The 27,361-nt window shown below is 43.0% G+C and overlaps 1 long non-coding RNA gene across 2 annotated transcripts; it reads left to right on the top strand.

Annotated features, from left to right (window-relative positions):
* Positions 1-14,617: 14,617 nt before the first annotated feature.
* LOC310848432 lies at positions 14,618-26,828 on the top strand. 2 transcript variants are annotated; one of them, XR_014566371.1, is made up of 4 exons: positions 14,618-14,702; positions 21,355-21,434; positions 24,833-24,911; positions 26,543-26,828. It is a non-coding gene; the product is annotated as an uncharacterized lncRNA (long non-coding RNA). The 2 variants fall into 2 exon arrangements; XR_014566370.1 differs by lacking the exon at positions 24,833-24,911.
* Positions 26,829-27,361: the final 533 nt, after the last annotated feature.

Raw genomic sequence — 27,361 nt, 5'->3', positions numbered from 1 at the left:
CGAGGGAGCCAGCGTACAGCTTCCAGGTCATGTGGCCAGCATGACTAAGCCACTTCTGGCAAACCAGAGCAGTGCACGAAAATGCTGTTTACCTTCCCGCCGGAGCAGTACCTATTTATCTACTTGCACTTCGACGTGCTTTCGAACTGTTAGGTTGGCAGGAGCAGGGACCGAGCAACAGGAGCTCACCCCGTCGTGGGAATTCGAACCGCTGACCTTCTGGTCGGCAAGTCCTAGGCTCTGTGGTTTAACCCACAGCACCACCCACGTCCCTATGTTGAGCATATTTACAAGCAGTTTATTCAGCATACATCAGGACAAAAGGAAAACATGTCTTCTCCCCTTCGTGTCCAAAGCAAGCAGCTAAAAGAGAAAGCTGTACACAAACGGAAGTTCCCAGCAAGCTGTGCTGGAGTGTAAACAGGCATGCGACATACAACAGTCATGCCTGTCCCTTAAGGTGGAACGGAATATTCTAACAGTTTCAAGTGGCAAGCTTGTGTCCTGGCCAACTCTCTCCCAAGCTCCACTGCTACCTCCTCAGGCAGATGAAAGTCCCCTTCCTTCCCAGTCGAGGCTCTGCACTCCACGGAAGAGGCTTGGAGAAAGCCAGCAGATCAGTTTCCTCCTCTGACATCTAGAGTCTCCATCGCTGGGTGCCAGCCTTCCACCTGCCCCATCTGCTCTTTCTCCTCCCTCCTCTTCTGTCTGTGGTTGCCAAAACCAGGCCAGATCCTACTACAGCTAAGGGGCCCATGATAAATGCATGCAAAACTTCATGCAGGATTTAAAATAACAATAATAACCACAACCACCTGCTGATGGCATTTTACAATTGTACTGTGGAGAGTGTATTAACTTATGGTCTGTGTGTGTGATTTGGGAGCTGCACGGCCAGGGAAAAAACAATGCTGTCCAGGGTTGTAAAGACTGCAGAGAGAATAATTGGGTGCACTCTTCCCACCTTGGATCAAATCTATGCTTCCAGGTGCCATAAGAAAGCTGCAGAGATAGTGCAGGATAGTGCGCACCCCGGAAATGATCTCTTTCAGCTTCTGCCTTCTGGAAGAAGGTACAGGGTTATAAAGACTAGGACTAGCCGCCTGAGAAACAGTTTCTATCCAAATGCGATTTTGGTTTTAAATGCAGGGATGTGGGTGGCGCTGTGGGTTAAACCACAGAGCCTAGGACTTGCCAATCAGAAGGTTGGTGGTTCAAATCCCCGCGATGGGGTGAGCTCCTGTTGCTCAGTCCCAGCTCCTGCCAACCTAGCAGTTTGAAAGCACGTCAAAGTGCAAGTAGATAAATAGGTACCGATCCGGCGGGAAGGTAAACGGTGTTTCCGTGCCCTGCTCTGGTTCACCAGAAGTGGCTTAGTCATGCTGGCCACATGACCCGGAAGCTGTACGCCGGCTCCCTCAGCCAATAAAGCGAGATGAGTGCCGCAACCCCAGAGTTGTCCACAACTGGACCTAATTGTCAGGGGTACCTTTACCTTTACCTTTAAGGAGTCTCTATGGGAGTACATTGTATTTAAAAATGGAGTGTCAGAGTTTTTAGGGGGTTAACCAGGTTGGGATAGCTGGGATAGCAGGCTTGTTGGTTTTTGAATGTCTTATGTAGATTTTTCAGTTTCATTGTTCTGTATGGGACAATGACAATAAAGATTATCGTTATTGTTATTGTTAACCTCATGCAGCGCAGCCATTAGGTAGGGTGCCGCTGCTGCTTCAAGTGGCAGAAGCCATGCCCATGGGTGCCCTGTCTGCCACACCATCTCCCCAATTGATGGAGAAACTCCCCCACCCCCGGTGCCAATTTGGGGCACAATCACATCCATTTTGGGTGACAAATGTCATGCAAACCAAAACCAGTCCTTCCGTATTCACCCTTCTCTGAATTTTGCAAAGCCCGGTAATGCGTTAAAAATGCATATTCTAGAGTAATGTGTGCATGCAAATGCACATATTAATGAAAACCATACACAAAAGCATTCTTGGAGGGGAAATTGCCTTCCAAAAAATGTGTGCATCAGAAGAAATGGACAATAAAATGTTGGTGAATGTTCATGAGGATTTAAAAAACAAATTGCAAACTCACGAGGAAATCAATTTAATGGGAAACTGGGGAACCTCGAAGTTGTCAGATTCGCCAACCCTTATCTCCCACCGCACAATATTAATTCAGAGGAAAGTGTTTCAGCTCTCAAGAGCTGGGAAGCACAGACTCAGAGGCATAGCAGCTGCTCTGGAATCAGACACTTTTTCATATTCATACCGTTGCCATTCAAAAGGATAGAGCAAAAGTTCCCCCGTAATGGAAGGGAGTGATGGAAAGAAATGTGTCCCATTATTCTTTCTGTTAACAGCCTGACAATTGACTTTGTTTTACATGGTTATTGGGTGATCCAAGAGGAATTACGGTGGCCTGGTATGCCTGATAAAAATCTTGTCAGCAGTAAAACATTTGATTTATTTGACTCTTTCCATAACAATTATGTGATTTTTTAAAAAAACAAAACAAAACCCTGAACTGGATATCCCCCGCAAAATGGAGAATAATCTTTTCCAAATCCCCTTGCATATAATTTTACTCTAAAATGCCTGTCTTTGTAACACGCTGCTCATGAGAACAATGCATATTTGATGAAAACCTGTAATAAGTAACATTACGGAAGCTGTTACTAGACACTGATTGATGTGTATATTATTTTGTCTGCTGCATTTTAAATGCCCATTTTTTCACTGCTCCCCTCCTTGTCCTCCCTAGTATCTCAGGCATACACCATAGTACCAAAGTATAATTCATCTGACCCCTTTTCCCCCAAGGTAACGATGCACATAGAACAATTATAGGGAACCTGTGGCCCTCCAGATATTGGTAGACCAGGTCTCCCATCATCCCTGCCTACTGACCATGCTAGCTGGGACTGATGGGAAACTGGAGCCCAACGACATCTGAAAGACCATGGGTTCACCACTGCTGACGTGGAAGATCTGTCACATTGTCATCTGCAGAGTGTGGAACATTTTGGAAAGATAAGTCTGTATAGAAATGTATTCATGTATGCGACTATAGTGGCCAGAGTGTTATTTGCCCAAAAGTGGAAAGAAGTCCCGACGAAAGAAGAATGGATACAAAAAATTTACAGAAGTCACAGAAATGACTAAACTTACTGGGAAAATAAGAAATCAAGATAACCAACTTTTTATTGAAAGAATGGAAAGGATTTATTGAATATTTACGAACAAAATGTAAGCAGATAAGAACATTGGCAGGATTACTGTAATAACCTGCAGTTTTATAAGAGTATACATTTAAAGCAAGTGAATAAATGAATAAGTTAAGTTAATTTGGAATATGCAGGAAATATAAAAAATATTTTTATTTTTTATTTTTTTAAATTTATTTATTTATACAACAAGGGAAAAAAACACACACAAAAACACAAATACCAAATTACACACAAATTACAAAAATAACCATAGACACATAATTTTCTTGGCAAACAATAAAACATCTATTGGTCTTAACACTAAAGACCCAACTTCCCGTCTGTTCCATATTTAAAATTCATATTACTTATTGCCAATACACATTTTTTTTCATAATTAAACTTATTCTCAATAAATCTAATTTCTTCTATCTACCTAGCAACTATTACTGAAGTTCCTCGAATGCTGCAACAGAATTTAAACTACTATATTTATTTTTCAGATATTCTTTGAAAACCTCCCATTTAGAAACAAATTCCTGTTTTGATTTATTCTTTATTTTTTCTGATAAACCATCTAATTCGGCATATTCTGTCAGCTTTTGGATTCAATCTTGTATAGAGGGGATTTCGTTACTCTTCCATTTTGCTGCGATCAAAACTCTTGCTGCCGCCATCGCATATAAAAAGATACCCTTCCTCTTTTGTGGAATATCCAAATCTGTTATTCCCAGGAGGTAGGCCTCTGGTTTTTTATTGAAAGAGATCTTTAGCATTTTTTGCAGTTCTGCATGTATACTCTCCCAGAATACCTGTATTTTCCTACATGTCCACCACATATGATAGAATGTTCCTGAGTCTCCGCATCTCCAACAATTACTTGACACATTTTTATACATTTTTGAAAGTTTCCATGGTGTTAGATACCATCGATGTTGCATTTTTTGAAAGTTCTCTCTAATCGTGTAACAGTTTGTGAATTTCCAATTGATCTTCTATAAATTTTCCCATTGGGCCATGGTTATTGTATGGCCAAAATCCTGGGACCACCTCACCATTGCCACTGTTACCTCCTCCTCCTTGACTGTCCAGTCAAGGAGGAGTCAGTAAGTTTTGGAAAGAGTTTTTCTTTTAGAATTTACAAGATCAGATTCGAATCGGGAAATATCTACTGAGAACCCCTTTTGTTTGTCAGATTTAAATTTTTCAAATAACTGATGGTATTGGAACCAGTCTGAAATGTGTTCTCTTATTTCCTCAATTTTTTTTAATTTTATTTGGTTATCTTCGTTTTTTAGAAGTATTTTATATGTTGGCCAGCTTTCCTGAGTATTTTTCCGTTTTACTGCTATGGCTTCTACTGGAGAAGTCCACCACGGGACTTTAGGCTCCATCAGGTCTTTATATTTTTCCCATACAGCAAAGAGTGACTTTCTTATTATATGGTTGGTAAAATTTTTATGAATTTTCGCTTTTCCATATATTAGGTAGGCGTGCCATCCCTAACGGTTGTCAAAACCTTCCAGGTCCAGGAGGTCCGGATCCTGCAGTGTGCACCAATCTTTTAGCCAGGTGAAATAGGCTGCCTCGTAATAAAGTTTTAGATCAGGTAGGGAAAAACGTCCTCTCTCTTTTATGTCTATTAAGATCAGGTGTTTAATCCTAGGTTTCTTCCCTTCCCACAGAAATTTGGAAATTTCTCTTTGCCATATCTTGAGACAACCTGCTTCACCCAGTATCGGAATCATTTGAAATAAAAAGATTAATTTTGGAAGCACATTCATCTTTATAATGGAAATCCTACCCAGAAATGTTAATTTTAGTTTACTCCAGGTTACCAAGTTTTTTCTAATCTCTAGCCAAGTTTTGGTGTAATTATCCTGAAATAAGTTAATGTTCTTGGGGGTGATCCAAATACCCAAGATTTCGCTTTTGAAGAAATTTTCAGGCCCAATATTTTTTCTAAGTCGTCCTTTTCTTCTGTAGTTACATTTTTAACAAGCATTTTTGTTTTTGTTATGTTCAGCTTAAAGCCTGCCACTTCTCCAAATTCTTTAATCAGTTCCAGCACTCTTTTCAGACTTTCTTTAGGGTTTTCAGTCATAACAAGTAGATCGCAGAAAGAGGGGGAAGGAAGTCGAGTTTCGAAACGTTAAAATGATGGTAAAATTATTGAAATGTATAAAATTGAAAATCATAAATTTTTTTAATAAAAAAAATTCAACTGTATGTAGCCTAGCTTGAGGTCAGATGGGTGATGTTCTCTATGGGATGTGTCTCTGGATACTGACAATACCCATCCCATGGAATGCAGTTTTGATGATATGAATCATCTCTTTGATCTCTTTGCTATTTTCCATGCATAGGAGAATATGTAATTCAACCCTGATTCACCCATATCAGCGTGTCATCTTGGAACGATTGGGACAGAAAATAAACTCTACCCTCCTTCTTTCTGATTGTGGAATGCATTGATCTCAACTGGATGGCAGACTTGCCTGTACTGCAGCAAGGCAAAATATGAATCATTTAGCAAATGCCAGGATCATTCCAGCAGGGAAAACTGCTGTTGATGCTACAGTCATCATGTGATAACTATGCACGTGTGAACCGGTCCTTTGAGTGCAATCAACGGCAATTAAAATCCATGGCTTCAGTGCACAGTAAATTTGCAACATTTAATAAACAACTTCCATGGGAAGGATCTATGGACCATATAATTAAAAATGAATGCTATGTTTAGATGCCATCTTTGCTACTATGTTCCAGTATTTCAGTGTTGCTAATTAGAACCTCATTTTTATCGCCCTGAAGCTTATTTACATTTAAGGTAGGCATAATTTGGCTATATGCATTCTGCCAGGCATTCAGTCTTTTAGAAGGGGCAGATGTTTCTCACACACACACACACACACACAGAGAGAGAGAGAGAGAGAGAGAGAGAGAGAGAGAGAGAGAGACTTCTTTAAAAAAGTAAAATAAAAAACTCAACAGTGACCTCTCTGGCCACCAAAGGAAGAATACCCCTAGATTTCAAGATGCAAATCACTAGAAATAAATGTATTGAGGTGGGAAGGAGGAGGCAAATTAAAACTGGAAAGATGGATTTTGGAGCACTTGTGCCATGCTGTTTGAGAGAATGACAGAGAAAAAACATAGTAAGCTGATCTATTTTACTGAGGTTGTAGGCAAGATATAAGCTTGAGATTTTAATTTTGGCTGCTTGTCATTCATTATTATGTGATGGCGGCAATGCTAGCATAGAAGAAATCAACACAAAGGGAGGATGCTGACTTTAATTTAAAATAAAATCGGCTGTGTTTTGTTCCTTCCATATTCTGTTCTCTAGGCAACAACGGTCCCTTTGCTTCCCAAAGCAGAAATTAAAGATGCAGCCAAAGCAGCGGAGGGGGAGAAAATAATTTTGTGACAGGATGCTTGCAGCGAGTCTTGTTAGGCTAGGACTTGGGTTGTAAATAGAGAGGTTGCATGCCAGTTCCCTAGAGTTAAAAAGAGAGTCCAAAGGAAACGGTTTCCTCGGAGAACAAATCAACCACTTTGGGTCGACTGGAAGCAAGCCACCAACACAGCTGCCTGGAGAGCCAGCCAATAGCTGGAATGGATGCTGCTGGAAGAATCTTGTATCTCCAATAGATTAGCTAGCATATGGGTCTTTTGATAACCAGCTCAAATAGCGGAGGAGGAAGAAAGCATCAGCACTGGGCTTTTTTAAATAGGCAAGGAGAAGCAAATTCAGAAAGCATGGGAAATACTTTAAGTGCATGGAAAATAGGAATTAAATTAGCATTCCCTCCCATGGAACTCTAATAAAAAAGGTAAAGGGAACCCTGACCATTAGGTCCAGTTGTGGTCAACTCTGGGGTTGCGGCACTCTGAAAAAATTTACAAACCAGAACACTGCGGCGTTTGGGAGCCAAGCCACTTGAGTACCAAGGTAACACTGTATTTCCAATAGTTTAGCACAACTTTCCTCAATCTCAGCCCTCCAGATGTTTTTGGCCTACAACTCCCATGATCCCTAGCTAGCAGGACCAGTGGTCAGGGATGATGGGAACTGTAGTCTCAAAACATCTCGAGGGCCGAGGTTGAGGAAGCCTGGTTTAGCATGTTCTTCTTTCATTCTTTTCTAAGGCACGATGCCCTCCATTAGCTAGCTGCCTGGATAGCTCAGTTTGTTAGACCATGGTGCTGCTACTGCCAAGGTTGCAGGTTCGCTTCCCATAAGGGACAGCTGCATATTCCTGCATTCAGGGTCCCTTCCAACTCTACAATTCTTTCATTCTGTGGTTCTATGAATTCCCATCACCCGTAGCCAGTGTGGTCAGTGATCAAGGATGATGGGAGTTGTAGCCCAGCAATTCCAAGAGGACACCATATTGGTCACCCCCTACTCCAAAATAAAGTAAAATAAAATAAGCTGAAGTAAGGTTTGGTGTAGCACTGCCTTGAACATTTAGCATGTCCTGCTCTCACCTCCACTATTCATCACCACTGTACAAGATAATATTACGTTACTCCCTTCTCAACAATAGTTGCTCTCCAAGGACAAGCAGCTGAATAGCATCTTGATAAGACAGAGCAGTAATTAAACTGGATAATTATTACCAGCTCCTTAGAACAAGTGGCTGTTACCAGCTGGTATTAATGTCCATGATATTTTGCCTTGAGACTTAAGATATGGGTGCCCAGATGCATGGTCTTTTTTTATGCAGAAACCTTATTTATGATTTATTTCCTAAGGAGTCACATACACACAAACTCATTGTCGCCACACTGACAGATAGCTCCAGTAGTTATAAGATCTCTGATTGTCCCTTTATCTAAACAAAGACATCCATTAATGTGCTTGGCTAGAAATCTGTGGAAAAAATACAATACCACTGGAAGAAGCACTTAGATCCTATATTTAAATGCTGCTTGTGAAATATGTACAGTACAAAGGAAACTAATTTCCATAAAGTAATTTGACTTCAGCATTTGTTTGGATGATTCATTTGTGTATGTTTGTCTTAATGCTGTCATTTGTTTTCATCTGTTTATTAATTCCTGGTTATTATGAATGCGTTGCCAGCCCTCTAATACTTTTCATGCCAACATATCCCACAACAATCAAAGTTTTTCAAATGTTCTGCATGGAAGAGGCTACCTCTTGAGGACTGGATGCTATTTGTTCTTGGTTTCATACACACACACACACACACACATACACACACACACACACACACACACACACATACATACACAAATACACATGAAAGAATATGAGAATATATATGTGTGTGTGAGAGAGAGATTGATTAAAATTTGTACACTACTTTCTTCTTCTTCTTCTTCTTCTTCTTCTTCTTCTTCTTCTTCTTCTTCTTCTTCTTCTTCTTCTAAAAAAACACCCTCAAAATGGTTTACTGTTTTGTAATTTATTCAAACTTCTGGTCACTGAGGCACACTTATTTCTGAATTAACATTGCAGGCAAACTTGGTGTCAGGGACCGTGCTGAGGAGAGCTACAATGGTGGGAGCCTCCTCCTCCTCCTGACCCTGAATCTCCCCAAGAGCAGGAGGACAGTATAGATTTAGAACAGTGGTTTGCAGAGAGGCACAGTTCAGAAGGGAAAGGCTGGGAAATAGTGGATGAAGAACAGCTAGGAAGAGAGAGGGTTAACAGATTCACAGTCGTTGGATAGCATCCCCCTTCCCCATGTTCTAGGAGAGCTGAGAAAGTTGCTGAACAGAAAGCACAGCGACTACAAGCTCAGGTTACCAGACGCAGAGGTGTTGTGGATTGAGAGGGACATGGGGTGGTGGTGTAGCCTTAATTGGAAGCACCGCCATTCTTCGAGGGAGAGGTTGTTGTTGTTTTTTTAATATATTTTCATTAAGATTTTTAAACATAAATGCAAATATAATGAACAATGTAACATATATCATAACATAATTTCTTAACTTCTTTGGACTCCCTCATGTCTCCCGCTCCCACTTGCATCATTGTCAATTCTTGCCCGCAATTTATCATCTTCTTTACATTCTTATGTCCCATTCATTTAGAATATAATCTAATAATTCTCCCAAAGGTTTATGATTTTTCCTCAATCTCACTTATCATCCTAGTTGCATCTAATTTAGTGGTGGTCAATTATTTATGATCTAGCCTCCATCTTAACATTCAACCAAATTACAGTGCTTTTTTAAGTAAATCTTAAATTTCTTCCAATCTTCTTCAACCTTCTCTTCTTCCAGGTCTCGGATTCTGCCGGTCATCTCGGCTAGTTCCATATAGTCTATCAGTTGCATCTGCCACTCTTCCAGTGTGGGTAGATCTTGAGTTTTCCAGTGCTTAGCGATGAGTATCCTTGCTGCCGTTGTTGCATACATAAAAAAAAACCTTCTGGCCGACAATACCCAAAAGGAAGGCCTCTGGTTTCTTAGTGAAGGTATACTTAAATACCTTTTTCAGCTCATTATATATCATTTCCCAGAAGGCCTTCACTCTAGCGCAGGTCCACCAGAGGTGAAAGAATGTTCCATCATTTTCTTTACATTTCCAACATTTGTTATCAGACAAATGGTATATTTTGGCAAGTTTAACTGGGGTCATGTACCATCTATATATCATTTTCATTACATTTTCCTTCAAAGCATTACATGCAGTGAAGTTCAGCCCGTTGGTCCACAACCTTTCCCAGTCCTCAAACATGATATTATGCCCAATGTCCTGTGCCCACTTTATCATAGCAGATTTAACCATTTCATCTTGTGTATTCCATTTTAACAGCAAGTTATACATTCTTGAAAGTACCTTAGTTCGAGGGAGAGGTTGTTATCCCTCACTGTAATTATTAAAGAATTCTAACTGGTAAAAAGACTCTGTTCACTTTGTTCTGCTTATCTACTGCCAAGGGGGGGGGGGAGGAAGCCGATTCCTTGAAGCCTGACACTTGGACCCTATTCAGGTGTTCTCTAGATGCACATGTAGGAAGGCATCATTTTCCATTCTGCTCTGTATCTGCCGCGTGTATTCCATTCTGCTGCAGTTTGTCAAAAGTGACATTACCTGTCTCATTGTCCACTAATGCTAAAATTACCTACATTATTGAGCCCCATTCATTTCTATTCTACTTGTGGATGGTGTGCACACAACACGCACAACCCAGATTCTAAATCGTATGGGGAGCTTCCATGAGTAGAGAAGGTCCCCCACTCCTCAGACACATGAAGGGTTCTAAAAGTGATAATTGGTAATGTGCTGGAAAGAGAGGGTCTTACTAGTGCGCGCGCACACACACGGCTTCCCTTTGTGTGTTTCCTTAAATATGGGTAAAAAGAACTCCCAAACAGGGATTAGGTCCTATATGAGCAAAGTGTAACATACAAGTGTGGTCTTACCCTATTCTAGTCTGAACTTTAAAAGTGCAATGCTGGTGGTCAGCAAAAGAGGTTCAAATACTCTCTTGAGGCAAATCTTTAAAAATGTAGTATAAACACTGATAACTGGGAAACACTGGCCTGTGAGCGCTCCAATTGGAGAGAAGCCTTTACCAAAGATGTTATGGGTTTTGAAGACTCTCGAACTCTGGATGAAAGGGAGAAATGCACTAAGAGGAGGGCATGCTTGGCAAACCCTCACCGTGATCAACTCCCACCCGGAAACCTATGCCCCCACTGTGGAAGGACGTGTGGATCCAGAATTGGCCTCCACAATCACTTACAGACTCACTTTTAAAACCGTGTTTATGGAAGACAATCTTACTTGGCTACAAGTGATCGCCAATGAAGAAGAAGAAGACCCAGCTTCAGATGAACCTATACTTTTGAGTTTCTCCACAAGTAACTGTTGTGGTTTTTAGGGTAGCCATTGGTCTTACTTTACAGCTCTCTATTTGACGGTGTCCTCTATGTGAAGGGGTGTCCATGTCCAAATTAAAGATTGGGGACCATGAGAAAGGAGAGGAGCAAGGGACATGAAATTGCCGATCAACACAGCACCTGGACCTGAGCAGACACACAGGTCCCCTGGTCACAGTACTCCCTCAATGCAGTGGGTTGCATTTTAATTCCAGCAGGTATTTTTATATGTATATCTAGGCATATAAAATAACATTATAAACCTCTTCGACCTTTCCTAGCAGGGAAGAGAAGGGTGAGAGGCATTTCTTAGCTGGCTTTCCAATGTGGAGAGGAAGTTGGTACGCCAGTGTCTTGCAGGCATGGCAGTGGACCCAAACCAACCTTCCAGATGCTGCACATCAGCTGCCCTATTGCTTTGCCCCACTCCCTATTGGAGACTGGCAGTAACCTCTGGTTTGGGAAGCCAGGTAAGGAACACTGGATCATGCCACCCCATCAGACCCTACTGGCCTATCCTCATCCATTTCTTTTTTTACCGAGCTATTCTTATTTCCCTGTCTACAGAAGCTTGGGAAATGGTTGTACAGTCCTTCCTCACAGCTGTATTTCTATAACATGTCAGGAGATCCCATCATATATATTCTGTGTCATATGTAGCTTGGCCCATAGATAGCAGTAGAGGAGTATCCTTCATCAGAAATCCACCGCAAATTTTATTTGCTGGGAGGGAACGGGAGAGTATGGGTGTTAAGAAGTGCATTGCCTTCTTCCATCTCTCTGCACACACATACTCATGCCAGAATATTGCATCTCATTTATAAGGTTTGTTTTTCAAACAGGGTTCTATTTAAAATTGAAATGCAGATGCAGATAATGCTTTTGCTATTTGCTGTTCCCAAGAGGCATTTTCTAAGGCCGTTTTAAAGTAGGAAACCTGTAGGAGATGTTCCCAGTTGCTTCTTCTGAAGAGCTGGAGAGGTGCTCATGCAAATCAACAACAAACCAGCTGAAACTAGATGTCAGAACTAGAATGAGATCACAACCCCATGATCTTCTTCATAATGCATGTTGATTCACATGGACAGGCCAGGCCCAAAGGCTGTATCACTTTTTTAAAAAAACTAAACTAAACAGGGACAAAGTCAGAATCAATGCCATCTTTTAAAACTAAGAGTCTTCCTCCCCCCAGATCATATAAAGTGGGGAGGCCATCTGTAGGAACGTATCGTAGTTCAGCTGTCTCCAACCTGTTGCCATCCAGATGCTTTCAACTTGTGACCCTCCAAAAGTTGTTGGATACAAACTCTTGGCACTCTTCCCAGGTCACATACCCTCTCCCCAAGCCACAACTCCTCACTTACCCTGCTCTGCAACCTCCTTGAGTGTGCTTGCCTGCCTGGAATGTGTCCTTGAACACTGTTCATCCTTTTTACCTGCATGGATGGGGGATAGAGCAGGGGGGTAGTTGTGAATTGCACTAAGTTCTTATGATGAAGGGTGGTTGTTGTTGTTGTTTAGTCGTTTAGTCGTGTCCGACTCTTCGTGACCCCATGGACCAGAGCACGCCAGGCACTCCTGTCTTCCACTGCCCCATGCAGCTTGGTCAAACTCATGCTGGTAGCTTCAAGAACACTGTCCAACCATCCCGTCCTCTGTCGTCCCCTTCTCCTTGTGCCCTCAATCTTTCCCAACACCAGAGTCTTCTCTTCTCATGAAGTGGCCAAAGTATTGGAGCCTCAGCTTCAGGATCTGTCCTTCCAAGTGATGAAGGGTGGTATATAAGTCAAAAAAACAAACAAACAAACAAACAAAGGCAGTTAAATCTAGGACTTTCTTTTCTCGCTTGACTTCAAATGATTTTCATTTGATTTTACAAGTGTAGAATTATAACAATACAAAATACCTATCCATTTTAGAGATTTCTATGAATCTCCAGACTTCCCCCCACCCCCACCATGGGTCCTATTGTAAACCTTTCCAACTTCATATTATTTCATAGTCCATATTTCATATCTCTCCATATTGTCCATGATATTTGCTACATTACAAGTGTTATTAAAATCCCGCTAATGTTTTCATCTGCTTACAGTGGTCTCCTAAATAAATTATAATTTTCCCCCATTCTGAACCTAGGATTTTCAAAGCAGGTGATCTACCAATGAGTTTCAGCCCTTCTCTGGTGCATTTTCTGGCAGTTTTGAGACTGTAATTACACTCTTGATGTTCTTGTTGCCTTCATGGATTTGGTGCTTCTATTCCTTTTGGAATGTCACAATTAACTAGCATGGTGTGATGAAGAAATGGGCTAAACAAACTGATTGAATTGAATATAAACTGTGAAATGACCTGGATATTGGCGACCAGCAAATTGATTTCTTTACTAAACTTTGTTTTCCTGATGGGAACTGGAATGTGGCATGGCCTCTGTCTGATTTTGTGTCCATTTCACTAAGCTTACAACCGTCAGTTGAAAGCAACAGGCTTTTGACGTCTCACCTGAGAACATGAGCAGGAAGCCATTAAAAAGTCAAGCATGGTTTCCAGCAAATAGAATATGTTCATGACTTAAATGACCTTTGGCTTGGAGCCAGTGCCTTCCGTACAGAGAGCACATTTGTAAGAATTCCTGGAAAGAACTCATAAAAGACAAAGATATCATATGAAATGATATTGAATTAAATATTTCTCATTCTTCCAGGAATATTCAGAGGCTCCCACCCCTGTTCACCATGATGCAAATATTGGTGAAAAATTGTTAAATGGCTTGCACCACCAACCCTTTGGTAATGGACTACCATAAGCTAGAAGAGGCCAGAGATGAAACCCAAGAACTCTCTCAGATTCTCTTTTACTTTCTTCTTCAAATGCTCAAACTCCTCACCCTCCAGATCTGGCCTTGCTTGGGGCCTCCCAGTGAAATGACTAAATGGCATGAGCACTGGTGGAGGAAGGGGGGCAGAGGGAGCACACCGCCCCCAGCAGCGCAATCCCGGTGGGGTGGGGTGCCATCACGGCTGCCCCCCTGCCCATGCTGGGTGCCACACCCCCACCGATGGCACATCATGCCCCCCAGGACGCGCGCCATGCCCCTGCGGGTGGCTCACCACACCCCCAGGAAGCACACGTCACCCCTGCAGCTGCGCCCCTGTCTGCTCTCCACCCCCCGGTGCCAGAGCATGAAGCTCCACCACTGGGCATGAGGATCAGTACAAAAGAAATCTTCCCTCAGCTCATAATGTATGAGGTGTACAGTGGTACCTCGGGTTAAGAACTTAATTCGTTCCGGAGGTCCATTCTGAAACTGTTCTTAACCCGAGGTACCACTATAGCTAATGGGGCCTCCCGCTGCTGCCACTCCTCTGCCGCGCCATTTCTGTTCTCATCCTGAAGCAAAGTTCTTAATCTGAGATACTATTTCTGGGTTAGTGGAGTCTGTAACCTGAAGCGTCTGTAACCTGAAGCGTCTGTAACCCGAGGTACCACTGTATCTGTGTCTTATCCATAGCAACTAAATAGAACCTCCACAATTCAGAGAAAGTTTGCATCTGAGACTGGATGTCTTCTACAAACAACAGGTCAGGGCTGTTTCCTTCGCATCCTACAACAGAGCTTTCCAGAGGCAGTAAGATGGCAATTTGATAGACAAGAGATGCGGCCCCTGTGGCCTGCCAGATGTTGTTGGGCTGAAACTCCAGCATGGCCAAAGGCCAGGGGTGATAGGAACTGTAGTTCACCAACATCTGGAAGTCCACAGTGCCTCCAACCTTGATAAAGAGCTTTGGTCTGATCCAACAGAGCAGTTCTTAATGTTACATCAAAGCGGTCACACACAAATTGTCTGGCACTTCCAGCTCCCCCACTCGGCAGAAATGCTTCTGATGTGACATCAAGGCTGAGAAAGAGCCCATGTGATTTGATAAACATATGGAAGGGGAACAAAACAAAGCAGCCATTCATCGGTGAGGCTGGGTCTTTCAATGTGAGGCTGTGTGGGGATGAGAAACATTTTTCATGTCTGTTTTTTATTTTATTTTTTATTTCTGATTTTCAGTTAAATGCATTTCAATAATTTTACAGTCATTTTAACATTTCAAAACTCAACTTCCTTCCTCTTCTTTCTGCGGTTCCTTAAATTTATTTTTATCATTTCCTGCATATTCTAAATTAACTTATTCCTTTATTCATCTGTTTTCATTATATACTCTTATGAAACTGCAGGTTACTACGATAATCCTGCCAATGTCCTTATCTGTTTACAATTTATCTGTAAATATTCAATAAACCATTTCCATTCTTTTATGAAAAGTTTGTTATCTTGATTACCTATTTTTTCCGGTCAGTTTTGCCATTTCTGCCTAGTCCATAAGTTTTTTTAACCATTCTTCTTTCGTCGAGACTTCCTCTTCTTTCCAGCACTTTTCATATCTGATCTGCCTTGGAAATTATCTCTGGTGGGGCAGAGGAGGGGGAGATAAGGAAATGATTCATATTATATCAACTTTCCAACATCTTTTGTTCTTTTTTTTTAGTTCAAAGAGCTCCAGAGCTGTGATAAGCTATTGTTGTTGGGGAATCCTGGCAGGCTCTGGAAGTTAGCATGCAGGAAACAAGTGAGAGCAAACACAGACTCTTCTCTCCTGAAAACATGTGCCTAGTATAAGCATCAATGTTAATGTACTGAAGTTCTCACCCTGGGCCAGCAGGGGGATACTGTAGATAGTTATGCAAATAAGGGATCAAAGTGACTTTCAGTGATTGGGTAGTTTTAGAAAATAGTTACAGTTACGTTGTACTGGAGCTCTATATAAGCAGGCTGACTGAAACCTTCAGTTCAGTTCAGTTCTGGCCTGTGAATAAACAAGAGCTGTTTGAAGAATCGCTGTGTCATCTGATATGTTCACCCACAACTTAACAGTCAATAAGCCTAACTTGTTTAAGCACAAAAGTCTGCATGTTGCAGTAAAGCATATAGAGCAGAATCTCTCTAAGGCAATCGTAGGCAAACTAAGGCCCGTGGGCCGGATGCGGCCCAATCACCTTCTCAATCCGGCCTGCGGACGGTCCTGGAATCAGCGTGTTTTTACATGAGCAGAATGTCTTTTAATTTAAAATGCATCTCTGGGTTATTTGTGGACCTGCCTGGTGTTTTTACATGAGTAGAATGTGTGCTTTTATTTAAATTGCATCCCTGGGTTATTTGTGGGGCATAGGAATTTTTCATTCATCATGAAATTCATAGGAATTTCATATAATTTTTCAAAATACAGTCCAGCCCACCACATGGTCTGAGGGACAGTGGACCAGCCCACAGCTGAAAAAGGTGGCTGACCCCTGATATAGAGGCTAAAAAGCAGCCATCTGAACCGTTGTTGTTTTTTGTTTGGAGTGGGCAAGCTTTTACTAATGATGTTAAGTTGTGGATGAACATATCAGATGAGACAGCGATTCTTCAAACAGCTCTTGTTTATTCACTGGCCAGGACAGAACTGTACTGAAGGGTTCAGTCAGCCTGCTTATATAGAGCTCCAGTACAATGTAACTGTAAAATTTTTCTAAAACTATCCAATCACTGAAGGCCACTTTTGATCCCTTATTTGCATAACTATCTACAGTATCCCCCCGCTGGCCCAGGGTGAGAACTTCAGTACATAACAAATGAAATGGTGTTTTCCTGGTCATAAAAATTGTTTCATACAAGTTGAATCTCTTGCTTTTAGTTTGTGAAAGCAGAGCTCATCAGAAGTCATGGGAATAAGGAAAATAAGCAGAAGTCATTAGACTCACCTCTCCAGGTGAATTGATGACACACCTGTAAGACATACACGCACAGTGATTTCTAACACCCTGCGCCAGGGAGCAAATACAGACCAGACAGCGCATAGGAATGTTCAGAGCTGACCCTACTAGTAGGTCAAGTGATATGACCACCAGAGGCATACAATGGCAATAATTCCTCCAACTTTTCCACCTGAGTCCCCTGGCCATTCCCCTCTAGTAAAAGATGGAGCTGTTTGGTTCATCATGGTCCATCATGCACCACTTTAGGTAACCTGCTGTTTTCCTACAATTCTACAAATGTTTCTAAGATTAACAATCAAAATCCTGGACAGGCTGAAATATCTGAGCCTGTCACTTGAGAGGCTGGAGAAAGATGTGAGGGGTTTTTTTTTGGGGGGGGGGGAGCATGTCGGAACTCCGTTCGACTGAGCTGATAAGGCTCATCTTCGGAATCGCCTCCTGACGTGTTTAACGACCTCGAGCCTTTGATGAGTCTCCAAGGCACGTCCTCCCAGCAGAATTCCCAGCACAGGGAAGGATGAGACAGTATGAGCTACGTTGTAAAGAGTTTTATTTCTAAACTATGAAGAACAGAAAAGACATCCTCTCTCTATGGAAGCAGAGAGCAACTGAACAAAGGAACAAATGAACAAAGGAAACAGGAAACCACTAACATCACATCCCGTCTCCCCTCCCTGAGACTTCCAAGAGTCTGGACTGTCTCTGGAATGTAAACAGAGTCCTGTGACTCCACGCAGCTGCACAGTGAGAAACAGAAACTAACAGAGCCTTCCACAAAATGGGAGGCAGCACTGGAAAATGTCCACTCTTGTGGTGCCAGCCATTGCACCTCCCTCAGAGAAAACACATGATGAAGAGTTTAGATCAGAATGGTGCAACCTCTCTCTTTTTAAAAAAAATAAATATAATTTTTATTAATTTTTACACAGATTTTCCAACACAACATCTCCAACACAACATAACAAACCTTTGGCTATCACAGGCTAGGGCTTCCTTCACAACCTTGTTGTGAGTCCAATCTTATATCAGCTAATCTTAGTCCTTTTCACAGTAATTTGAATAGGCCACCTTACAAAACTTCTTGCAACCCTACAATTGATGTTAATTAATTACATTTGTCTTTCAAATACAACATAAATTTCTTCCAGTCCTTTAGGAAAGTCTGGTCCTTCTGGTTTCAAATTTTCCCTGTAAGTCCTGCCAGCTCGGCATAGTCCATCAGTTTTATTTGCCACTCTTCTTTTGTTATTATTCCCTCTTGCTTCCATCTTTGGGCTAGTAATATTCTTGCTGCAGTAGTCGCATATAAAAACAGTTTTGTATCATTCTTATGTATTTCTAAACCTACCATACCAAGTAAAAGAGCTTCTGGTTTCAATGGTGAAACTTCTCTGGTGGGTTCCAAGTAACCCCCCGTGAGGTTGTTTGTGTATTTCCTTCTCTTCATTTTCTTTGTACATAAAAAAACCATCAGCAACCTTGGTGGATTTAAAAACAAACAAAAACCACAGCAGTATTTTTATCTCTGTGTCATTTGACTCCTCTCAAAGCAGATCTAGTCAAAGACGCCAAGCATATGGTGCAGAAGTAATAGAGGTTGTTGGCTGTCTTGCAGAAATTACCAAAGGAGCTCCAAGGGCTCGGCTAAATCTAGATGATTACAGTGACTTCTGAGCTTCTGGATTTCTGAAACACCTGCAGTTCTTGGCTCTGTGCCTACATGGCAAGGATTTGGCCACCGCTAGCCCTGGCACTGTTGTCTTAACAGCTAGTGGGAAATTTGAAGAGAGTGTTCCCTGTCGATGAGGGCTTTGAAGTCGTTGTCCTGCTTTGGAAATACTCCCCACCCACCCTCCCACTTTGCACATCACTGTGCCAGAAAAGGAGAGAGGAACTTTGAACAAGCATTCACAAAGCAAAGTTTCTAGTTATGACTGTTCGAAATGCTTAGTATGGGAAGAAGGAAGAAGAGTGGGTGCTCTGAGGTTCATTTTGACTTCAATTGAGGTGCAAGACCTCTTCCTATAGAGACCTGCAGTTGTGATCATTAGTCCAGTAGGCCCTAACTGAAATGTCAATGGGTGGATTAATCTGGGGCGAGTGATAAAGAGGAATATTGTGGCCCCTTCTGTTGTATATATGCAGAAGATGGTCCCTGTGCTCTTCTCTCTTCTCTTGTTGGCCTTCTCTCCAAGATGGCTAGACCTAAGAAGCAGGCATTGGCCAAGGCTGATCAGATAGGGACTGTGTACACACAATACATTTAAAGCATATGCACCTCAAAGTATCCTGGGGTGCCATTTATATACAGTGGTACCTTGGGTTACATACGCTTCAGGTTACATACACTTCAGGTTACAGACTCCGCTAATCCAGAAATAGAACCTCGGGTTAAGAACTTTGCTTCAGGATGAGAAAAGAAATCGTGCTCTGGCGGGGCAGCGGCAGCAGGAGGCCCCATTAGCTAAAGTGGTGCTTCAGGTTAAGAACAGTTTCAGGTTAAGAACGGACCTCCAGAACGAATTAAGTACTTAACCTGAGGTACCACTGTATTGCTGGATGGAAACCTAAGTCAGTTGTATCTGAGAGGTTTCTCATTTCCCTTCACTGACCTCCTCCAGTCTGGCATGACAAGATCTTGTCACTCTGTTTATAAGAAGCAGCTTTCACAGTTCCTACAGTGATGGAAAAGGACATGAGTTGCATGGTGGGGATTTTTTCTTAAGGCTTAAGATATTATAAAAGCAGTATCCAGAGGAGCTGGCTTCATGTGATGATACCAGTTTGTCAATTAGTTTCCCAGTCAGACATTAGAAGCTCTGAGTTCATTATAAGGTGCTCGAAGGGCAAACCTTTCATGATTTAGCATAGAATAACTTTTAATATCAACTGAAGCCTGAGGACCAAAACGAGAGCTAATTTTTTAACCGCAGGGTCTCACCAGACAGAGTGAGTCAGCTTAGAAAAGAAGCACTTTGTTCTCCTCTCCTAGAAGTTTTTCTAATTCTCAAGATAAACTTGGTCACTTTTTTTTCTACTGAGCTACACTCCCCGAAGCGAAAGAAAGACTGGAATCACTTTGACTCCCTTGTTTCAGGTAACTAGAGATAGAAAACAACTGGCTTTATAGTGGTGAATCTGTGGTTCTGCTTAGGACTGAACTGAGGTTGAACAGGCTGAAAAAAGAAATCTAGGGGATTCTATCACAGGTTTGGAAGACTCTAGTGGTGTTGCAGAACCAGTGACATAACGTAGGTTGCCAGTACCCAGGGCCACGCAGAGGGAGAGAAACAGACAGAGTATGCATGCACGTTCAACTGCATAACAGCATCCGCATCACCCAGGAGATCACAGCTGCAGGGATAAGAGGAAAAAGAGTCATTTCATTGTCTGGAGAGGGCATTTCCTCCTTCGCATGGACAACATGTTTTCAATGGAGCCCAGTGACAGAAGTGCAGCCGTATCGAGGCAGTACTGGGTGTTGAAATTTTGCACCCCTGACAATTTTGCCCTGGGGAAACCACCCCTGTGCTCCACCCCCCGCTATGCCACTGCGCATAACTCACCAAACACGCTCAAAGGACTCCTGTGCTAACACGACATAATGATGTCCTTGTGTTGTATATTCTCGCACTACCAGTGAGGCAGGCACCTCATGCCGCAAATGCTTTGGAGAGTGGGGGTTGTCAGCATCCAGGTGTCCACGATTTTTTATTTTTCTTACGTGTTCTGACTTGCCCAGCTGCCTTCTCCCTCTGCATCACAGACAGTACTTTTGGGGAAGCTCCCTGATCAAGTGAGGAGGCAGAAAGGAAACTAGACCAGCTTAAGCACTCCAGCAGCTCTCATGTGCGCTTTGCTCCCATGACTCCTTCTACACTGACCGGTAAGCACGAGAGCCGTGAGGGAGTAGGAGGAGAGCAACAACAAAATATTGGAGGAAAGGGCTTTGTCTGCTGCACATGACTTGCCCAGCAGCAGTGGCGTAGCGTGGGTTGTCAGCACCCGGGGCAAGGCAAGTAATTTGTGCCCCCTAACCCATGGATTTGCGCCCCCTAACCCATGGATTTGCGCCCCCTAACCCTAACCCCCAGATGTTGTGCCCGGTGTGGCCGCCCCCCCCTGCACCCCCACGCTACGCCACTGCCCAGCAGTCCCTAGGCTACCCTGCTGTACTCTGATACATCCCATTGCCATTAGGAAGCCATGAGTTCTGGTCCTTCTCCGGTCTTTCTCTGGTTGTTCTTCCAGACCAGATTCCAGTGGGCATAATACCACAGCACTCATAAACCCCATTTAAAAGTCTATGGAAAGTACCTGCTTGGGGGAGGGTCCCTAATCCTAGCCTAGTGTTTAAGATTAGGAGTGATGTTCGCAGGGATGGCTGGTGCCCATTGGAACTTGTAGGGCGGGAGAATAATGGCAGGCAGAGACAACAAAGTCTAGTTTTGTTCCCATCCTTTCTCTCTGCTCAGTTCTACAAGGAACACACTGACACTAAAAAGGAGGAAGGTGACAGGCTGTGCCACCCCCTGGATTTGTCATAAGTAAGAAGGTAAGGAGGTGGGGAGGAGGGAGGAGACAGACAAGAGATTGGTGGGGCAGCAACTGAAAGTTGTTTGCTTCCCCCACCTGCACCAAGAAAAACCTCCCATAAATAAATAAATAAATAAATTTTTATTTATATCCTGCCCTCCCTGGCCAAAGCCGGGCTCAGAGCGGCTAACAGCAAGTACAAATAGCACAGTGTACATAAAATCACACAGTCAATTAATTAAAATACATTCTAAAATCAATTCAAAATCAAATTCATGGCAACCATTGGTCTAGAGTTCTATGAGGATTACAGAAGGAGAGAGGGGCTCAGACTGTGCCTTGGTCAAAGGCCTGGTGGAACAGCTCCGTCTTGCAGGCCCTGCAGAAAGATGTCAAGTCCCACAGGGCCCTAGTCTCTTGTGACAGAGCATTCCACCAGATCAGGGCCATGGCCGAAAAAGCCCTGGCTCTGGTCGAGGCCAGCCTAACCACCCTGTGGCCCGGGACCTCCAATATGTTTTTATTTGAAGACCGTAAGGTCCTCCATGGGACATACCATAACCTTACCACTAGTTCCATGTTGGGTGATTGTCTACACTGTAAAGTTGCCAAATGATCTGCCTTGTGTTATGTTCAGTTACCACTATGCTCAGAGGTGTGTCCTTCTGACTTGCAAAATGGTTTTTCCCAGGTACTTTGGGGGAAAATATTGTTGCTTCCCCTTCTAGTATATTCCCTCCTCTTCTCCTACTTTAATATGTTACACTATATATATATCCCATTCTTGGGCAAAACATTATGTGTTCTTTTTATACCTAATCATATTCTATTATATGGTGCAACAGATCATATGCAAATTTCACGGTGGCGTTTTATGCGATGGGCCCTGACCTATCTTTTAAATTATCTACATTCATATTGCTAAGGTCTTAAAGAGGAGACCTTTCAGTTGGTTGGAAGCTGGCCCTAAATGTATTACTGTGCCTGAGAAAAATAGCCATCAGCCTGTACAAATAGACACTTCGGGGGGAGGGGGAGGCAGACCATTTGCCAGGATATATTGCTTAAAAATATATGGCAGCATGATTTAAGGGAGCAATCCTCTGCACAAAAAGCTGGTATAAAGCAAGCCAATTTAAATTAATCTAGTGTAAAGTTACAACAGCACCAAACCCTGCTCAACAGCTGAGCTGAACATGCTTAGGATCCAGCCTAAGGCCCCCTTCTCTGTTCTCCCCCCCCAAAATTCATGCCCCTTTTTTGGAACTTACGCTGGCCTCCATTCAGTCAGTTGCAACTCAGGTGGCTGAAATATCTTTGGCTGATCTGGGGTTGGGGACTTAAGTCCCATGGACTGCAAGAAGATCAAACCTCTCCATTCTGAAGGAAATCAGCCCTGAGTGCTCACTGGAAGGACAGATCGTGAAGCTGAGGCTCCAATACTTTGGCCACCTCATGAGAAGAGAAGACTCCCTGGAAAATACCCTGATGTTGGGAAAGATGAAGGGCACAAGGAGAAGGGGACGACAGAGGACGAGATGGTTGGACAGTGTTCTCGAAGCTACCAGCATGAGTTTGACCAAACTGCGGGAGGCAGTGGAAGACAGGAGTGCCTGGCATGCTCTGGTCCATGGGGTCATGAAGAGTAGGACACGACTAGACGACTAAACAGCAACAACAACAAAGAGCCAAGAATCAGTTGGCTAAGCCTGAGATCCACTGCATCCTAAGCTGTAGTTCCTGGCAGATCTTACCATAGGATTGCCCCCTGTATATTTCTCTATAAATAATGATTCCTCACTACCAATCAAACTCACATGTTGTGGCAGAGGGTCTGGTAGTACGCAGAAGCTCAGAAAATTTTGAGAAAGATCGTGAATGTTATCTCTCCCCCCCCCCCTCTAATTTCTTTATTTGGTTTTACATATTAAAATTCACAATCATACCATAACACATTCCAACAGTACAAGATTCCCACGAATCTCTAGACTTCCCACCTCCCTCTCCATGGGTCCCATTGTTAAACCCTTTCGGCTGCATCCTTTATAGTAGTCCAAATGTTTATATCTTCATTGTATCCATAGTTCTCGTTACATTAGAAGTATTATTGCAATCCCGCTAATGATTTCAACTGTTTCAGTGTTCTCAAAGGTAAATTATAAATTTCCCCCATTTCTTATTAAAGTTTTGGAATGTGAGGGGTTTATAAAAGGCAGAGGGTGAATCATTTAGAGGACTGCCTTAAGGTTTATTTATTTTTCCTGGAAGATACAGAAACACAAACTGTGCACAAGAGGTTTTTCTTCTTCTTCTTCTTTTAACCCTGAGGACTTTGAAGAAGAGAAAAAACAAAGCTGCCAGGATCTGAGGCCCACAATTACCTTTGTGTCTTTTTTATCCTGAAACAAAAGACAGGCATTCTAGATTACAACTCCAGGAAAAAGAAGAAGGGAAATAATAATAATAATGTTTATTACTAACATGTTACAAGCCAGCCCTGCAGTTAAAGTATGTTAAAGAAATCCCTCATCAAAGACCAGACTTTCCTGGGGTAACAATTCGGAACTGTTATGAAGGAGAAGTTTCAAAGCTCAGAAGTGGCAATATGTGTATGCCAAGCAGATGAACAAGCAACGCAGATCAAGTCCCTGGAGAAAAGAGCACAGCAGATTACAGTGGGTGCCACAGCGGAAGAAAGCCAGCAATAGCTACCTAAGGGGAAAGCAAAACAGAAGAAGCAGTAGACAGTGCCAGAAATGTGGCACATCGCATGAGAAGACAAGATGATATACTTCTGGGTAGCCTCCAACATTTCACAGATAGATAGAATGACACTCCTGCATAGGCGTTGGCACATGAATGCACCCAGGTAGCCAATCATGAGACTGTGTGGATCGTGGGCATAAGCAATGCGCACAGAACCATAGCTCAATGGTACATGCTTTGCACTGGGGGGGGGGAGGTTCAATTCTCAGCATTGGGAAAGGGCCCCGTCTAAAACTCTGGAGAACCACTGTCATCAGGGTAGACAACAATTAGTTTTTTAACATACCATTTTCAACAGTAATTAAACATATTTTTACATCTTATTCAATTTTTTTTACTTCCATCAGTCCCGGCTGAAAATTTTCCAATCGAATCTCTGAGTATACATTTCTTATTTTCCCTGTTACATTTAAAACTCATAACCAATATCTCTGTTCTTTATCTGCTTTGTATCACTTCATATATTCCTCCTTACAAAACTTCTTGTAGTCCTACTAGCGTAATTTGTTGGTTACAATTGCTCTTCAAATAGTTCATATACTTCTTCCAATCTTCTGTAAATCTCTGGTCCCACAGGTTTCGAATCCTTCCTGTCATTTTGTCCAATTCTGCATAGTCCATTATTTTCGTCTCCCATTCTTCTTTCATCAGAATTTCTTCTGAATTTCAGACAACACCAAACTAAACAGATAAAGGGTCCGACTCAGTACAAGGCAACTAGCTGTGAAAAGTATGGAATCCTGAATAGCCTCTACCAGTCAGCGTTAATAATAATAATAATAATAATTTATTACTTATACCCCGCCCATCTGGCCAGGCCTCCCTAGCCACTCTGGACGGCTCCCAATAGCATATTAAAAACATGATAAAACATCAAACATTAAAAACTTCCCTAAACAAAGCTGCCTTCAGATGTCTTATAAAAGTCAGATAGTTGTTTATTTCCTTGACATCTGATGGGAGGGCATTCCACAGGATGGGTGCCACTACCGAGAAAGCCCTCTTTCTGGTTCCCTGTCTCAAAGTCTCAAAGCGGCTAACGTTCTCTTTTCCCTTCCTCCCCCACAACAAACACTCTGTGAGGTGAGTGGGGCTGAGAGACTTCAGAGAAGTGTGACTAGCCCATGAACCACTCTTGCGAGACAGTCCCTGGGCAGGTAGGGTCACAGCCTGCGTACCAGATGGAGCTGGTAGACAGCCATCCTGGACACAAAATTAACCTGTGACTCCATGGACAGCTGTGAGTCCAAAATGACTCCCAGGCTGTGCACCTGGTCCTTCAGGGGCACGGTTGCCCCATTCAGGACCAGGGATTCCTCCACACCTGCCTAACTCCTATCCCCCCCCCCCAAAACAGTACTTTTGCCTTGTCAGGATTCAACCTCAATCTTTACATGGGTGTCAGCAAAGAGAAAGCCCATGAACGTGCTGCTGCTGTAGTCACTGCTGTGGGTGTCAGGGACTGGCTGTACAAAGAGGAATGGTACAAGGCACCAGCCAAGGAACCCCGAAGCAAAACCCCAGAGGAGGAAAGCTCAGAGCCAGGGGACTGGTGATGAGACACTGAGGAGAGGTCAGAGGTGAGACACCGAGGAGAGGTCAGAGGGAGAAGAAGATTGGGAGGAGGTGCAGAATGCCAAAGGAGCAGCAGGGTTTAGTGAGCAGGAAGAGCCTGTGATAGGGAGCAGTTCAGACTCCAAGGCTGAAGCAGATGAGGGGGGGGGGTCAAGAAACTGCTGAAGAATCCAGGGAGTCTCCCTCTCCTGCGGTGACAAGCTCCCCTCCCCCTTGGTCTCCAAGAACTCACGAGTAATGAAAAGAACATAACAGAGGCCAGAGATGTGCAGACGCAGTTTGAGACTGCTTGGGAGACATCCGGGAGAGGAGGAGCCTTAGAAAGGAGTGGAAGACAAGGGCCTTCAGTCCTGGCAACTGCTCCATAGGGGCAAGAGTCCTACTGAGTAGTGTTGCTGAGACCACTAGGCAAGTAGTATGTTTGCTAACTTCACTGACAATGAAGATCTGCTTCCTTTATTGCTGACCTACGCCTGACTCTAGCCCTGACAGAAGGTTCTGCTGAAGTGTGATAGGAAACCCTTGCATGATTGAGGTCCCTAATTTCACAGAAACATACACCTGTGTAGCAGAGAATCCCGGTATTCTGCACTTAATGGGAAGACATTCGGGGTAGGTGGAGCTGATGTGTGGCAGAACATCATGTGGCAGCAGGTGTGGCAGGCATTGCTCCTCTCCTGGTAGGTTTGGGAAATGTCTCCTGTCTGGAACCCTACAGAGCTGCCAAAAATCCAACTCAGCGTAAGGCAGTTTTCTGTGTGCCTAACTTGTCCCACTCTGCTGTAGGATTGGTGCCTGTGGTCCTGAACTTCGTACTCCTGCAAATCAACTCAGTCACATTGGTTGCTGTCCAAGGTCCTGACCTTAGGAGGTCGGCTCAGGCAATCTTGTTTTCCACCACCCCGTCTGGGCTGCCGCCGCCACATCTCAGCAATGGAGATGGCTATGGATCAGGACAGCAGGCGATTTCTGCAAGACAATAATCTATTGCTACAGCATGTGGAATGAAGAAAATAAACTGTCAAAAGCCTGTGAATTATTTATCTAATGGATTGAATAATTGAATTATTAAGGCAAGTACTGGTGTAGTGATTATTTAATGGAGAGATGATTTCAGGGTTGAAGCACGGATGCTCTCACGCTCAGACACAAAGAGAAAATGGGAGAGGTGCAGGCCACTTCACGTGGCATGTGATCTAGTTAACACTGAGCCTCTCATACTGGCTCTGATGATACCACTTGAAAGTTGCTATACGAATTTTCACAGCTTCTTCTTGTCACAAGTGGGTGGTGGGTGGAACAAGACAAATGCTGGTTTTCAGCTTCAGAGGTGCTACTTAAGGCCACTGGCCTCACCAAGCCCAATGGTCAATTCTTGAGTGGATCAATTGATTCACCTTATTTCCAAACTGCTTAAAAATGTTAAGCTCTCTCCTCCAAATCCAGTCCTGCAGCTGGTGCCAAAAGCTTGATGAAGCCATGTCTGCCACTAACTTGAACAACATTGTAATGCACATATGCCTTATGTACCATATTTTTCACTCTATAAGACACACCCGGTTTTTATAAGACGCACCTAGTTTTTAAAGGAGGAAAACAAGAAAC

This window comes from Podarcis gaigeae, assembly GCF_964106915.1.
Source record: "Podarcis gaigeae genome assembly, chromosome: 7".
Lineage (NCBI taxonomy): Eukaryota > Metazoa > Chordata > Lepidosauria > Squamata > Lacertidae > Podarcis > Podarcis gaigeae.
The sequence above is the reverse complement of the archived record's forward strand: the minus strand, read 5'-3'. Positions and strand labels throughout refer to the sequence as shown.